General features: G+C 41.1%; 1 long non-coding RNA gene across 1 annotated transcript; it reads right to left on the bottom strand.

Moving 5' to 3' along the window:
* Positions 1-2,008: 2,008 nt before the first annotated feature.
* LOC115860902 (uncharacterized) lies at positions 2,009-12,102 on the bottom strand. The gene is made up of 3 exons (XR_004042579.2): positions 11,768-12,102; positions 10,821-10,972; positions 2,009-2,348 (listed from the first exon to the last, which is right to left on the bottom strand). It is a non-coding gene; the product is annotated as an uncharacterized lncRNA (long non-coding RNA).
* Between the last annotated feature and the right edge of the window lie 147 nt (positions 12,103-12,249).

The following is a 12,249-nucleotide window of genomic DNA, read 5'->3' as shown; positions in this document are numbered from 1 at the left end:
CTACCTCAGTGTTAAGCTAAAATGCCTTTGTTTAACTCACAGGAAACATCCTGACCGGGCACACCTGTAAATGGCTTCCCGAAAGAAGTAATTAACACATTCCCTCTGGAGTCTGACCGGAACCAGGAAATATTTGCAACAACTTATTGTCTTTTTCACTTTACCTCCTCACCTACCCCTCTTTGTTCTATAAAAGAAACTAGCATCCAAACCTGTGCAAGATGGTTCTTTGGGACACTAGTCCGACACCTCAGTCTGCTGGCTTTCCAAATAAAGTCTCTATTCCTTGCCCAATGACTCGTGTCTTGATTTATTGGCCTGTCATACAGTGAGAAGTAGGTAACAAGAACAGGTAGAAGGTTGTGTGGTCTCTGGAGAGGAAAAAGGCTATACTGCAGGGAAGTAGGCAGATGTTTGGGAGGACACAGTGCTTAGTCCAGACTTCTTGTACATAAAATCATACCAGGAACCTGGGTTGGCTTCATTAGTCAGGGGCTTTGGTTGAAGTGCAGGCTTGGAGTGGAGGAACACTGTCGTGGGGAATCTTATGGTCCAAGGTAATATACCTCTACTATGTCAGCGGCAGCCACAGTTCCAGGAGCAGTTTGGAGAGAGGTGTGTAGGGGTGGCAAAAGATGGGGTGAAGGTGGGGGAGCAGCCATGCAGCCAAAGGTAGGCACATGTGAATAGCTACATTTATGTAAAATATAAATATGGACATATTTAATCAAAAAAATAAGTTCCTTGAACCAAAAAAAATCTCGGGCCAACATATGCTAAAATTAAGCATTTGTTAAAAGGTTTTCAAGTAGATCACTGTTACAAAGCTGGGGTTTGTCCAAGCTGGAAAACTTCCCAATAAAATAGTCTAGATATATAAGCAAGTAAGAGGGTGCTCTCAGTAGCCCAGACAAATGTGCTGTTTCCCACACTGTACATGGAATTTTTATAGCTTATTTGTGGATAGAAAATAGCTTAAAATATTTGCAGGGACTTGTCCCTTTCTTCAGAAAGAGTTGTGGTTAATTAGAATTTCTATTTTGTTTTCCTCCCTGACCTCTCAGTTGGCTTATAAGCTATTAAGTGATGTTCAAGCATTTTGTTTTGAGGCATAGAAGTTGTTTTGCATTGTTCTGCACAAACACATCAAACACGGTGTTGAAGTACTTTAAAGTTATTAGGCAACTGAATACATTGTTATTGTTTTCCTTAGTGGCCAATGGCTCACGTATTAAAACAAAGCTCTTGCCTCCTATGCAGTATTTTGGGATACATTAGTGATACATTATTAATAGAGTTAGAAGTTTGTATTTTTAGACTTGGTTAAATTGGGAAAAGAAAAGGGTAGTTATGCAGGCGAAATTGAATAAAAATATATGTGGGACTAAAATGTAAATAGTTGGCATAATCTGAAGAAAGTTTTCACCTGAAATGCATAAGATAATCAGTCCAAAAAATATATTTTACAGCACATCCTCCTTTCACTGCTATTTTAACATTTGTGAGACAAAAGAAAATTTTGTCTGAGTCTTTAAACAAAGAGGTAAGTGTAAGTACTAGTCATAATTTGGTTGGGACCAAAAGTCCAGTTAGGTTCAACCAAATGTATAAATGGAATGGCTCCTTAATTATCTGTACAATGACATAAAGAAGACGTAGCTAATTAGAATATACAGCATAAATTTTAACTCTTGTGAGTGTCAGCAAAGAGCTAGACACATTAAACAATGGATCTAGAAATCTACCTTCCTAAGGGTCTAAATTGGACTTACAAGATATAAATATAGGCAAGGATAAGCTTCTGTACCATTAAAACATCTGGAAAATGAGTTTTGTGATAATACAGTAGTAATTCTGGGCCTATTCCAAATTATGAAAACCTGTCATAATTATACTTCTGATTTATCAAGCAATTTGAAGTGCAATTTAGAAGGAAGGAAGGTGAATTGGAAATTACAATTAATTCAGGAATTCTGCCCTGTTCAGATGAATACCTGGGGTTGGAGTTGTGATGCTTTTTCTGAACTTTACCTGAATAATCATTAAATATAATTTAACATTTTGTAAGCAGCTTTTGGGAGGAAAGAACTCTTTGCAGGAAAGGGCTCCCTGCAGGAGGTCCCTTTTGTCTTGACACTAACGTTAAACCAGGCACCCCCCATGTTCTACTCACCTCTGGACCAAGCACACCTTTCAAATCTTTTGATCACACAATACCTTGCCTGATGTGTTGGTTCTTTCCATAGATCAAAGAAGTAGAAATGAAGAATAAGGAATTAACAGACGACCAGATCTCTTCTCTAGCTTCCCCTTCAGTAAGCTCCCAAACTGTGTGAATACGATTGCATCTAGAGAAAGACCACAAGAAGTCAACAAGCCTGCACATAAGCCTGCACACACTGTGGGATGGCAACAACTCTGACCCCCATCTCAGCGATTAACTGAGACTACTTCCCTTTTTCCTTTTAAAAGCTTTCGTGGCCGAGCAGTATCTTTGGAGATGGTTTTGGGGGACACTGATTGCTGGCAGATTGCCGGCATTCTGATTAAAAGCAGTTTTCCTTTCTACCAACATTTGTCTCTCTCTCGAGTACTGCTTTCTGAGTGGTGAACAGCCAGACCTGAGTTCGGTAACAATCTAAGCTTGTCCCTGAAATTAGTGAGGATTTGGGTTACTTTTCATTAATAGTGACATCTACGTGGAACTGCAAGGGTCACATTTTTCCTTGACTGACCAAGGAGAAAAATGTATGGTCATTATGAGGAACAGGCACAAACAATCAAGGAATACTGGTGGGAGGGCCCAGTGGTGCTGGGGATGAAGGAAACACACACAAAAGCATGGATCCTACAACTTCAGAGACAGAAGGTGTCGCTGACGGTCGCTGGTACTGTGGACTTCTGCTGTGTTCTGTGGCTCTAAGGATCTTCCTTAAAGACAGTCACAGGGAATGAACGGGCCACCTAATGGGTGGAGCTCTGGGCACCCAACATTCTCTGCATCCAGAGAGGGTCCATCTGATTAATATATTTGAGTGCTGCATAAGATTTTGTAAAAAAAAAAAAAAAAAACTCCACTGTATGACATAACCATGATTAAAAATCATACTAGTTTTTTTTTTGAGTATAAGATGCTATTGAGGTAGGAAGCAAGATGGCGGAATAGAAGGATGTGCTCTCACTCCCTCTTGTGAGAACACCAGAATCACAACTAGTTGCTGGACAATCATCGAAAGGAAGACACTGGAACTCACCAAAAAAGATACCCCACATCCAAAGACAAAGAAGAAGCCACAATGAGATGGCAGAAGGGGCACAATCACAGTAAAATCAAATCCCATAACTGCTGGGTGGGTGATTCACAGACTGGAGAACACTTATACCACAGAAGCCCACCCACTGGAGTGAAGGTTCTGAGCCCCACGTCGGGCTTCCCAACCTGGGGGTCTGGCAATGGGAGGAGGAATTCCTAGAGAATCAGACTTTGAAGCCTAGTGGGATTTGATTGCAGGACTTTGACAGGACTGGGGGAAACAGAGATTTCACTCATGGAGGGCACACACAAAGTAGTGTGCACATTGGGACCCAGGGGAAGGAGAAGTGACCCCAGGGGAGAATGAACCAGACCTACCTGCTAGTGTTGGAGGGTCTCCTGCAGAGGCGGGGGGGGGGGGGGGGCGGTGGCTGTGGCTCACCGTGGGGACAAGAACCCTGGCAGCAGAGGTTCTGGGAAGTACTCCTAGGCGTCCCAGAGTCTGTCATTAGCCCCAGCAAAGAGCCCAGGTAGGCTCCAGTGCTGGGTTGCCTCAGGCCAAACAATCAACAGGGAGGGAATGCAGACCCACCCACCAGCAGTCAGGCAGATTAAAGTTTTACTGAGCTCAGCCCACCAGAGCAACAGTCAGCTCTACCCACCACCAGTCCCTCCCATCAGGAAACTTCCACAGGCCTCTTAGATAGCCTCATCCACCAGAGGGCACACATTAGAATCAAGAAGAACTACAATCCTGCAGCCTGTGGAACAAAAACCACACACAGAAGGATAGACAAGATGAAAAGGCAGAGGGCTATGTACCAGATGAAGGAACAAGATAAACCCCCAGAAAAACAACTAAATGAAGTGGAGATAGGCAACCTTCCAAAAACGAATTCAGAATAATGATAGTGAAGATGATCCAGGACCTCGGAAAAACAATGGAGGCAAAGATCAAGAAGATGCAAGAAGTGTTTAACAAAGACCTAGAAGAATTAAAGAACAAACAGAGATGAACAATACAATAACGGAAATGAAATCTACGTTAGAAGGAATCAATAGCAGAATAACTGAGGCAGAAGAATGGATAAGTGACCTGGAAGACAGAATGGTGGAATTCACTGCTGCGGGAACAGAATAAAGAAAAAAAAATGAAAAGGAATGCAGACAGCCTAAGAGACCTCTGGGACAACATTAAACGTAACAACATACGCAGTATAGGGGACCCAGAAGGAGAGGAGAGAGAGAAAGGACCAGAGAAAATATTTGAAGAGATTATTGTGGAAAACTTCCCTAACATGGGAAAGGAAATAGCCACCCAAGCCCAGGAAGTGCATAGTCCCAGGCAGGATAAACCCAAGGAGAAACACACAGAGACACATAGTAATCAAACTGACATAAATTAAAGACAAAGAAAAATTATTGAAAGCAGCAAGGGAAAAATGACTTAACATACATGGGTACTCCCATAAGGTTTACAGCTGATTTCTCAGCAGAAACTCTACAAGCCAGAAGGGAGTGGCATGATATACTTAAAGTGATGAAAGTCACTTAAAGTGACTTAAAGATGATAAAGTGACAACCAAGATTACTCTACCTGGCAAGGATCTCATTCAGATTTGATGGAGAAATAAAAAGCTTTACAGACAAGCAAAAGCTAAGAGAATTCAGCACCACCAAACCAGCTCTACAACAAATGCTAAAGGAACTTCTCTAAGTGGGAAACACAAGAGAAGAAAAGGACCTACAAAAACAAACCCAGAACAATTAAGAAAATGGTCATAGGAACATACATATAGATAATTACCTTAAACATGAATGTATTAAATGCTCCAAACAAAAGACACAGGCTTGCTGAATGGATACAAAAAGAAGACCCACCTATATGCTGTCTAGAAGAGACACACTTCAGACCTAGGGACACATACAGACTGAAAGTGAGGGGATGGAAACAGATATTCCATGCAAATGGAAATCAAAAGAAAGCTGGAGTAGCTATACTCATATCAGACAAAATAGACTTTGACATAAAGAATGTTTCAAGAGACAAGGAAGGACACTACATAATGATCAAGGGATCAATCCAAGAAGAAGATAAAACAATTATAAGTATATATGCACCCAACATAGGAGCACCTCAATACATAAGACAACTGCTAACAGCTATAAAAGAGGAAATCAACAGTAACACAATAATAGTAGGAGACTTTAACACCTCACTTACACCAATGGACAGATCATCCAAAATGAAAACAAATAAGGAAACACAAGCTTTAAATGACACAATAGACCAGATAGATTAAATTGATATTTATAGGACATTCCATCCAAAAACAGCAGATTACACTTTCTTCTCAAGTGCACATGGAACATTCTCCAGAATAGATCACATCTTGTGTCACAAATCAAGCCTCAGTAAATTTAGGAAAATTGAAATCACATCAAGCATCTATTCTGACCAAAACGCTAAGAGATTAGAAATGAATTACAGGGAAAAAAACGTAAAAAACACAAACACATGGAGGCTAAACAATACGTTACTAAATAACCAAGAAATCACTGAAGAAATCAAAGAGGAAATTAAAAAATACCTAGAGACAAATGACAATGAAAACATGACGATCCAAAACCTACGGGATGCAGCAAAAGCAGTTCTAAGAGGGAAGTTTATAGCTATACAAGCCTACCTCAAGAAACAAGAAAAACCTCAAATAAACAATCTAACCTTACACCTAAAGGAACTAGAGAAAGAAGAACAAACAAAACCCAAAGTTAGCAGAAGGAAAGAAATCATAAAGATCAGAGCAGAAATAAATGAAATAGAAAGAAAGAAAACAATAGCAAAGATCAATAAAACTAAAAGCTGGTTCTTTGAGAAGATAAGCAAAATTGATAAACCATTAGCCAAACTCATCAAGAAAAAGAGGGAGAGGACTCAAATCAATAAAATTAGAAATGAGAAAGGAGAAGTTACAACAGACACCGCAGAAATACAAAGCATCCTAAGAGACTACTACAAGCAACTCTATGCCAATAAAATGGACAACCTGGAAGAAATGGACAAATTCTTAGAAAGGTATAAGCTTCCAAGACTGAACCAGAAAGAAATAGAAAATATGAACAGACCAATCACAAGTAATGAAATTGAAACTATGATTAAAAATCTTCCAACAAACCAGGACCAGATGGCTTCACAGGTGAATTCTATCAAACATTTAGAGAAGAGCTAACACCATCCTTCTCAAACTCTTTCAAAAAATTGCAGAGGAAGGAACACTCCCAAACTCATTCTATGAGGCTACCAGAACCCTGATAGCAAAACCAAAGACACTACAAAAAAAGAAAATTACAGACCAATATCACTAATGAATATAGATGCCAAAATCCTCAACAAAATACTAGCAAACAGAATCCAACAACACATTAAAAGGATCATACACCATGATCAATTGGGATTTATCCCAGGGATGCAAAGATTCTTCAATATATGCAAACCAATCAATGTGATACACCATATTAACAAATTGAAGAATAAAAACCACATGATCATCTCAACAGATGCAGAAAAAGCTTTTGACAAAATTCAACACCGATTTATGATAAAAACTCTCCAGAAAGTGGGCATAGAGTGAACCTACCTCAACATAATAAAGGCCATATATGACAAACCCACAGCAAACATCATTCTCAATGGTGAAAAACTGAAAGCATTTCATCCAAGGTCAGGAACAAGACAAGGATGTCTACTTTCACCACTATTTTTCAACATAGTTTTGGAAGTCCTAGCCACGGCAATCAGAGAAGAAAAAGAAATAAAAGGACTACAAATTTGAAAAGAAGAAGTAAAACTGTCACTGTTTGCAGATGACATGATACTATACATAGAGAATCCTAAAAATGCCACCAGAAAACTACTGGAGCTAATGAATGAATTTGGTAAAGTTGCAGGATACAAAATTAATGCACAGAAATCTCTTGCATTCCTATACACAAATGATGAAAAAATCTGAAAGAGAAATTAAGGAAACACTCCCACTTACCACTGCAACAAAAAGAATGAAATATCTAGGAATAAACCTACCTAGGGAGACAAAAGACCTGTATGCAGAAAACTATAGGACAGTGATGAAAGTAACTAAAGATGATACCAACAGATGGAGAGATATACCATGTTCTTGGATTGGAAGAATAAATATTGTGAAAATGACTCTACTACCCAAAGCAATCTACAGTTTCAATGCAATCCCTATCAAATTACCAATGGCACTTTTTACAGAACTAGAATAAATCATCTTAAAATTTGTATGGAGAGGGCTTCCCTGGTGGCGCAGTGGTTGAGAGTCCGCCTGCCGATGCAGGGGACATGGGTTCGTGCCCCGGTCCGGGAGGGTCCCACATGCCGCGGAGTGGCTGGGCCCGTGAGCCATGGCCACTGAGCCTGCGCGTCCGGAGCCTGTGCTCCGCAGTAGGGGAGGCCACAGCAGTGAGAGGCCCGCGTACAGCAAAAAACCAAAAACAACAACAACAACAAAATAAAATTTGTATGGAGACACAAAAGACCCCGAATAGCCAAAGCAGTCTTGAGGGGAAAAAGCGGAGCTGGAGGAATCAGAGTCCCTGACTTCAGACTATACTACAAAGCTACAGTAATCAAGATAATATGGTACTTGCACAAAAACAGAAATATAGATCAATGGAACAGGATAGAAAGCCCAGAGATAAACCCACGCACATATGGTCACCTTATCTTTGATAAAGGAGGCAAGAATATACAGTGGAGAAAAGACAGCCTCTTCAATAAGTGGTGCTGGGAAAACTGGACAGCTACATGTAAAAGAATGAAATTAGAACACTCCCTAACACCATACACAAAAATAAACTCAAAATGGATTAGAGACCTAAATGCAAGACCAGACACTATAAAACTCTTAGAGGAAAACATAGGAAGAACACTCTTTACATAAATCAGAGCAAGATCTTTTTCGATCCACCTCCTAGAGTAATGGAAATAAAAACAAAAATAAACAAATGGGACCTAATGAAACTTAAAAGCTTTTGCACAGCAAAGGAAACCATAAACAAGATGAAAAGACAACCCTCAGAATGGGAGAAAATATTTGCAAACGAATCAACGGACAAAGGATTAATCTCCAAAATATATAAACAGCTCATGCAGCTCAATATTAAAGAAATAAACAACCTAATCCAAAAATGTCTAGATCTAAATAGACATTTCTCCAAAGAAGACATACAGATGGCCAAGAAGCACATGAAAAGCTGCTCAACATCACTAATCATTAGAGAAATGCAAATCAAAACTACAATGAGGTATCACCTCACACCAGTCTTCAGAATAGCCACCACCAAAAAATCTAGAAACAAATGCTGGAGAGGGTGTGGAGAAAAGGAAACCCTCTTGTACTGTTGGTGGGAATGTAAATTGATACAGCCACTATGGAGAACAGTATGGAGGTTCCTTAAGAAACTAAAAATAGAATTATCATATGATCCAGCAATCCCACTACTGGGATATACCCAGAGATAACCATATTTCAAAAAGACACATTCACCCCAATGTTCATTGCAGCACTATTTACAATAGCCAGGTCATGGAAGCAACTGAAATGCCCATCGACAGATGAATGGATAAAGATGTGGTACATATGTACAATTGAATATTACTCAGCTATGAAAAGGAAAGAAATTGAGTCATTTGTTGAGACGTGGATGGATCTAGAGACTGTCATACAGAGTGAAGTAAGTCAGAAAGAGAAAAACAAATATTGTATATTAATGCATGTATGTGGAACCTAGAAAAATGGTACAGATGAACCAGTTTACAGGGAAGAAATTGAGACACAGATGTAGAGAACAAACGTATGGACACCAAGGGGGGAAAGCCACAGCGGGTGGGGATGGTGGTGTGATGAATTGGACGATTGGGATTGACATGTACACACTGATGTGTATAAAATTGATGACTAATAAGAACCTGCTGTATAAAAAAATAAATGAAATAAAATTCAAAAATTCAAAAGAAAATCATACTAAGTGAAGTAAGTCAGACAAAGACAAATATCATGTGATGCCACTTATATGTGGAATCTAAAACAATGATATAAATGAACTTATTTACAAGAAAGAAACAGACTCAGAGACATAGAAAATAAACTTATGGTTACCAAATGGGGAGGGAGGGATAAATTAGGAGCTTGGGATTAACAGATACAAACTACCACATATAAATAGGTAAACAACAAGGACCTACTGCATAGCATGGGGAACTACACTCAATATCTTGCAATAACCTATAATGGAAAAAAATCTGAAAAAGAATATATATATATGTATAACTGAATCACTTTGCTGTTCACCTGAAACTAACACAGCACTGTAAGTCAACTATGCTTCAATTTAAAAAAATTATCCTAAGAAAAAAATCATTGTAGTAGTTGGGCTCCCCTTCCCCCCACCCATGTTCCAGTAGCATTACTGAAGAATTATGAGAAGAAATAGCTAAGAATGCATCCTCATGAGTTAGTCTCATTCATTCCTGCATTCGGCGCAGTTGTTAAGAATCCACCTGTCAATGCAGGGGACACGGGTTCGAGCCCTGGTCCAGGAAGATCCCACATGTCGCGGCACAACTAAGCCCATGCCCCACAACTACTGAGGCTGTGCTCTGGAGCCCATGAGCCACAACTACTGAGCCCACAAGCCACAACTACTGAAGCCTGCACGCCTAGAGCCCGTGCTCCACAACAAGAGAAGCCACCGCAATGAGGAGCCCGCGCACCGCAACGAAGAGTAGCCCCCAGTCACCGGAACTAGAAGAAATCCCGCGTGCAGCAATGAAGACCCAATGCAGCCAAAAAAAAAAAAAGAAAAAAAAATATATATATATTTTTACAGGGCCCCTACTAAGTACCAGCTAAAGCGCTTCATCAATATTCCAGAGTGGCTAGAATGAGCCACATGGCAACCCAAAAATACTGGTTGATTTGTTAACAGTTTGCACACAATTTTTTAATATGCTCAGCATGTATTCCAAATGGAATTATCAAGAAATGACAAGCTTCCCTTTCCACCCACGCTACAGATCTAGATTTGGGCATCCGAATGATAAGAAAAGCGAACCATTTGCAATTTTATTTCAAAAGATATTCACTGTGTTCCAAAAACTGGTGGGGGAGTAATTGCCAGGAGAGACAAAGGCTGGGACAGTGGGATCTGATGGCTCGGGCCCTAAGTAAGCAGAGAAAAAGTAAACCCACTGCTTGGGACCCTGTCCCTTGCTTGTCAGAGAAAGGGCAGTGGTGACTGTAATGAGAGCTGTAGCCAGGCCCAGAGGGAGCAGAGGGGGCTCTGGGGCTCAGAGTATAAGAGTAACCATGGACTGATATGCTCCAGAACATTCTGGTATATTCCAACATTCTGAGGCTTGTATCCTCATGGCCAAGATCCCAAGGCAGAGCTAAGGTTCAGAAGCCCCCGACTCAAAATTCGTGGCTTCTGAGTAGTCTGTTCTACTGAAAGCTGACCAAGAGAAGAAACAAGTTTTTCTTACTTTGCTCTGAAGTAAACTCCTGTTTAGTTGAGATGTTGGAAAGAAGGTGACCAACTCTTGCAGTTTCCCCAGGACTTTCCTGGTTTTAGCACTGTAAGTCCTGTGTCCTGGAAACGCCTTCATTCTCAGGCAAATTGGGATGAATAGCCATCCTAAGGAAGTAAGAGCCAAGTGAATAGACTGGGTATTTCAGTAAAAAACCATCAGAAAAGTGGCTTAAAAAGCTGTGATAGGGTAGAACAAATCTGACTCCATATTGGATCTGTTTCTTTAAATCTTTGTGTTCTATAGCTTTTGTTTAGGGTTAAGAATGTTGCCTATAGGCTGAAATGTACAGGATAGACCATTCTCAAGGCTCTGACCTTTAAGGGTATAACACTTCCCCATTCATATAGAGATAAAAAGTTGCAGAACAGGGCTTCCCTGGTGGCGCAGTGGTTGAGAGTCCGCCTGCCGATGCAAGGAACACGGGTTCGTGCCCTGGTCCAGGAAAATACCACATGCCGCGGAGCGGCTGGGCCCGAGAGCCATGGCCGCTGAGCTTGCGCGTCCGGAGCCTGTGCTCCACAGCAGGAGAGGCCGCAACAGTGAGAGGCCCGCGTACCGCCAAAAAAAAAAAAAAAAAAGTTGCAGAACAGAGAATAACATTTATCTTGTTGGAGGTTTACAGGATCATCCTGACCTGACCTACCTGGACAGCTGCAAGAACAAAGGATTCTGACACGAAGAGGTCTCCCAACAACCAACCATGCCCCTCCCTCACCTTGCCTTTAAAATGCTTCGCTGAAACTCCTCCCAGGAGTTTGGGATTTCAGGAGGCGTAAGCTACCTGTCTCCTTCCATGGCCCTGCAATAAACCTTTCTCTGCTCCAAACTGGCATTTGAGTTTGTTTGGCCTCAGTGTGCATCGCATAATAAAACCACTATCTTTTTTTTTTTTTGCTCACCGTTCCACATTCTTGGCTAGGATTGTCTGGGCGGTTCTTCCGCTGGTCTTGCTGATGATTTTTTGTGCGGCTGTATTGGGCCAGTGTTTTTCCTGGAGGATGGTCTCAGCTGGGATGCAGGGACATCTGGGTTTTGCTCTCCCTGTCCAAGTAACCTCAGGGCTTCTCCCTTTACCATGTGGCCTCTCCAAGGGGCTTTTCACAGCAGGGTAGCTGAAACTCTACACGGCAGCACAGGAAGAACAGGTTTCGTTCCTCAGACTGCGAAACCTGCCTGGCTTCTCAAGGCGTTGGTCTGGAATTGGCACAGTGTACTTCCGCCATATCTTATTGGTAAAAGGCAGTCACAAGCCTTTTAGAATCAAGGTGAGGGGACTATACTAGGAGTGGATACCAAGCGGCAAAGCATGGGAGCTGCCCACGTGACAGTCTACTCCAGAGGTGGCGTGAGATGCTCTCCAGAACTCACAGGATTCCCAGGT

This window comes from Globicephala melas, chromosome 9, assembly GCF_963455315.2.
Source record: "Globicephala melas chromosome 9, mGloMel1.2, whole genome shotgun sequence".
NCBI lineage: Eukaryota > Metazoa > Chordata > Mammalia > Artiodactyla > Delphinidae > Globicephala > Globicephala melas.
This window is presented reverse-complemented; position numbering and strand designations above follow the sequence as displayed.